Consider the following 5,588-nt stretch of genomic DNA (forward strand, 5'->3'; position numbering starts at 1 on the left):
ATCGTATCGCTTGTAGCTACGCATTTATTCTGACCAAAGACAATAAACTTGAGGAAGATAGGAAATTGGCTTGCGTCATACCAAATGTTGCATTTACCATGTTAGTTCCATACATGTTTGTAATTTTTTTTATTTATTTTTGGTTTTAATTTTTTAAATGAAAAACTTAATTTTCTTAATGAAACAATGTTAAATTTTAGGCTACAACAAAAAAATTACATTTTCCCCTTTATGGAAATTTATTTCGTGCACTTAATTTATTTTTATTTGCATTTTAATGCTATGTCAATACTTGTCGTATACGCGTTTGGTTCGAGTATGAAACTAACACGGTAAATGGTTTGATCTCCTCAGTAGCCAATTTCCTATCTTCCTAGAGTTTATTGTCTTTGATTCTGACATCTTTTGCGCTACACCATAAGAAAACACACACAGAGGTTTATAGCGCCGTATAGCGCCATATCATAGCAAATGACGCTGCGCCCCCCTGGAACCTCGTGGTGCCCCCCAAGGGGGACTGCGCCTCCCCCACCAATTTGGGAAGCTCTGTTCTAAGATGGCGTATTTATGTTTGGTCCCTTCTAATATAATTTTGTCAAGCTTCCAAACCAATTCTCTGAAAAAAGACACCGAAAAGCTGCTCTTAATATGCCTATTATAAATTTATAGCCGACAATTTTTACATGTTTGACTTCGATTATATCTCCCACCTAATAAAATTTTACTTATTGCAAGCACGTTAACAAATTTCCTTTCCGTGAAAAGAAATTATTTTTTTGTGTGTACTTAACGTGGGTATAAATATCATTGACGACAAATAACCCAGAAAAAAATGCATCGCCAAAAAAATTGTGAGCATGTTCTTTTTGGATCCGAAAGTGGTGCAAAATTGACGCCGAAGCGATAAATTTAACTTGGGCTTGTCATAGTCCAGAAGCCCACCATTTCAACAGCCGTCATACTGAATTTGAACCACTATAAATATCATTGACGACAAATAACCCAGAAAAAAGCATCGACAAAAAAATAGTGAACATGTCCTTTTTGGATCCGAAAGTGGTGCAAAATTGACATAGAAGCGATGAATTGTACATGGGCTTGTCATAGGTCGGATGCCCACCATTTTTACAGCCGTTGCACTGAATTTGCATCTGTGATCCGAATCCAGTGTTTTGGATGTGAATTAAAAAATGTTGTGATATTTTGCCAAATAAATAATTTTTATAAGTTTTTATGATTTCTAATGCATTCGCATAATTGTCTGAATCGTTAGAACTCAAATATTTTCAAAAATCCGAAATTTTTCTAAAGCGGATTAAGCATTTTGGTTGACAAAATTTTAAAAATTTGTACCATTTTATTACTTCTTATTCTTTTCTTAACGAATATTAAGCAAAAAAAGTTAAAATTACCATTTAAAACTATGAAAAAAAAATCGAGTTATAAAAAATTCATCTTTTGGAGGACATTTGTGGAAGTGCTCCTAAAATTGTGCCTTTAGCACAAATTCCAAATGTTTTTGCTGGGAAGTTAAATGTTAATTAAAATGGAAAATATTATTATTCTAGTAACTGCCAAAAAATAGCAGGAATGAACTACGTCTTGATTTGGAACCATTGTTTTCTTTATACATAAAACACCAGGAAGAAAATTTTTGATTAATTTTGGAAAATTTAATAGTATTACAAACGCTGGCATCACGTCATAGTTAAGTATTTTCGTAAAGTAATCAAAATTGTAGCTTTAAGGATGGTATTAAGTTTGCTAAAATATCGACTTTTTACGGTTAATTTTCTTTGGTAATTCGTTTATAAAAACAGACTTTTTCAATTGTTGCATTCCATCATTCCCCATTAAGTTACGGTACTGTAGCTTATATTGGGTATACAACGTCACAAGGCGACTATTTTCCAAAAACGGTATCCAGATATTTCTTAACTGATCCTGGAAAAATTTTTGGCCAAATTTTGGTCACGCAGCCTTATAAACACAAACCATTTTTTTCTGATTCAATCACAAAATTAATTGATCCAATTAATTTTTTAATTGAAATGTTTTCAATCACGAAAATGATAGTATCAATCACAGTTTTAAATGGGCATCAAAAATTAAAATAAATAAAAAATAAAAATATTTGTTTAAAAAATTAATTGAGTTCATTAGCAAATTTCAATAAATTTTTTTATTGATTCAATTAATTTTTTAATTGATGTTGATTGCAAAATTCAATTAATTATATAATTAAAAACGAAAGTATTTTTAATGACTATACTATATTTCAACCACTTTGTATAACTATTTTTAATCCTTTGTAGTTTGATTCAAGAATTAATTTAAAAAAAAAAAATTAATTAAAAATTTAAAAAAATATATCCATAATTTTTTAACTGAGTTACTCTTCCGAGTTTGATTAAAAAGTTAATTGTATCAATTAATTTTTTAATTAATAAATCATCGACTTAATTGACTTAATGTTTCTAGTTTGATTAAAAGGTTAATAGTATCAATTAATTTTTTAATTGAAAAAGTTTTCAGCTTCAATCAACTTTTTAATTGGAAATATTTTTCTAACAAAATTTGTCGAAAATATATAATTTTATTCTGCTTTTATTTTTCGATTTCAGCGCCTAAACTTGAACTTAAAACCCACCTTTAGAAACAAACATTTCCCACTTCATGTGAAATATTCCAATACGATTTGCAATTTAATTGAAATTTGGCACAGTAAGTAAAAAAATAGCCGTGTTATGGTTAAATATTTGCCAGAAATCAACTCACATGTCATGATATTTATAATATCATGGCAGGATTATTTCCGAAGGTGGAAATGGAAGTTATTTTTAAAATGCTCCTGGAAAAAACAAGTGACAATGGCGTAGGAACCTTAAATATTAAATTCATTGCAATAACGATCTTAACTAAATGCAAATATGAAACATTTTCGTTGGCCTAATTTTAATGAAAAATTTCGTTAATATTATGAAGCTTTTTCTACCAGTCTAGCTATTTTTCTCATCCAGCGTAATTTAATTCAGTGCAATTCATTTTTTAAAATAGGCGGCTGATATATTAAATTTAAATATTCTGAGGGATTTTCATTATGAAAACTGTGGGTTTCAATGTACCCCCAAAAAAAACAGTGAACACAACAGATAGGAAAAATTTGGTTAATTTTAGAAAAATTAAGTTTATTTTAGAAAATTTGATGTAAACTGTATTTCAAACGAGGATCTCACAAAAATAAGTAAATATTTTTCGACAAATTCAAGAAAATTTATTAGACGTATTTTTCCCACATGTTGAAGGAGTTCAACATGGGCGCATTATTGGTAAAATTTACAAATTTTAAGAAATTCTGAACTGTTTTGTGTAGGACACGAAAAATTAGGTTCATTTTAGAAAATTTGAACTAAACTCTATTTCAAACGCGGATGTCACACCGATTACGCAAATATAATTAAATATTTCTAAAAAAAATTCAAGAAAAATTTGTAGACCTATTTTTTCACTTGTTAAAGAAAATTTCGTAGTTTGAAGAAGGGGCGCATTATTGGTAAAATTTACAAATTTTAAGAAATTCTAAACTATTTTGTGGGAGACACGAATTTGGTATATCGTTATGCTTAGTTTATGTATAATTTTTCAATTTTTTTTAATTCATTTAGCTAAAGTACACAAAAAAAACCTCTAAGTAAAAAAAATTCTCAAAAACATAAGAATTCCATGGACTAAAATATAATTGGCTTTAGTGTCATATAGGGGTCACTTTTTCTGGAGTGTAAAAAGATGTTCCACAGAGAAGTGCAAAATGTTGTCTACACCGCCTGTTTACTTAAAATTTTCAATTTTTTTTTTAAACATTTGAGAATCAACATTAGCCATGTTTATTCTCTGACCACTTTCGCCCCCACCTACACTCAATTGCAGCTAGAGGGATTATTTATATTACATCAATTGGTGAAGAGATTAATCTCATACGTATTTGCAATTATCATCACTAACACACACATATATGTATACTCAAAAATTCACCACATATCACTCGCAAACAACAAAAACAAAATATTTCACTCGGTCTCCAAAAGAGAAAAAAAAACACAACTCACACAATTTAAGAAGAGGACAAAAAATATAACTGTTAACACAAATCAACCTAGCTATACAACAAAAACAATGATGACAACAAATGCATTTGTATACAAATGGCAAAAAATATTGTACATTTTCGCAAGTGGTTTTTGTTGTTTATTTGCTTTTTCGTTATCATTTATCGTATTTTATATGATGTTCACATTAATGTTAGTAAATAAAAAAGATGAACAAATTACCGTATTATAAGATTGATGGTAAGAGAAGACAGACGACGAGAGAAGGGGCTGCACTCATAGACAATTTCACAGAATTCACAATAGGAGAAAATTACAAATGTTGTGAGTCTGGTTTAAGAGACTTTCTAAGAATGTTTTTTTTTTTCAATTACAAATTTCTAATATATACTTTTTTTGATTGTAATTATTTTGTTATTTTCATGGGGTGCTTTGTATATATATTTTTCTGTTATTTATGATATACGAATTTTTCTATTATTATTATTATGAATAAAATGGGTAATTGATTTCTTAATTTCTCTTTTGTGTTAGCGGGTTTTTTCTTCGGCTTCTCACTTGGCTAATGATGTTGTTTCTTTTGTTTGGTTCAACATTAAAATTTATCACGCACTTTGAATGGTGTTGGTATTTTATTTATGTGATGTGGGTAGCTTTACACGCCACAAAAAAACGAGCCAAGTTAATACAACAACATTAATAAAAAAAAAAAACAATTGTTTTGTTGTTGTTGCTGTTAGACAAAAGAAAAGTAACACTTTTTGGTTATAGTACAATTCAATCAAACACACGCATCTAGCATATACAACGATCACGACGAAGACTACAACATTCAGTTATAAAAAAACATATATTCACACTACGTCAATATTAAAAGACGACTTACGTACACGTACACATTCACACCGCTAGTTGATTTAAACATTAAGCCCGTTTTTCAAGCTCGTGGTTTTTGCGTATTTTTTGTTTTACACAGATGATGGCTACTGTTATTGTTTTAAGTTTGCAAAGAAAACCCCTACATTTATTTTTAACACACTCACTCTCTCTCGTCACTCGGAAGTGTGTAGCTTAAAAAACTTTTTCGATTTATTCATACATTTAATAAAGATAAGCTTATTACAATTTTTTTTAATATTGTTTTCTCAACATTCAATATTTATTATTAACACATATACAAACGACAAAAAAAAAAACATTTTATTTTTTGTGTTTAATTTGGTTGTCGAGAATGCACAGAAATCTACAATATAAACACACACAACTGGTTTTGCGGATTGCCGTCACACACAAGGAGAGAAATTCACCGAATTTTATTCCGTTCCTATGCACGACCGCGTCGACGTCTCATAGATAACTGAAACTTAGTTGTACAAGACCAGCCTGACTGGTGCATTGTGATGATAAAGCCAGTGAGTTGTTTGTTAACTCTGCTACCCCTCTGCTACTTGTCTCATCACCCACAGCATGGGCTGGCACATG

Source organism: Haematobia irritans, chromosome 1, assembly GCF_050003625.1.
Source record: "Haematobia irritans isolate KBUSLIRL chromosome 1, ASM5000362v1, whole genome shotgun sequence".
Classification (NCBI taxonomy): Eukaryota; Metazoa; Arthropoda; class Insecta; order Diptera; family Muscidae; genus Haematobia; species Haematobia irritans.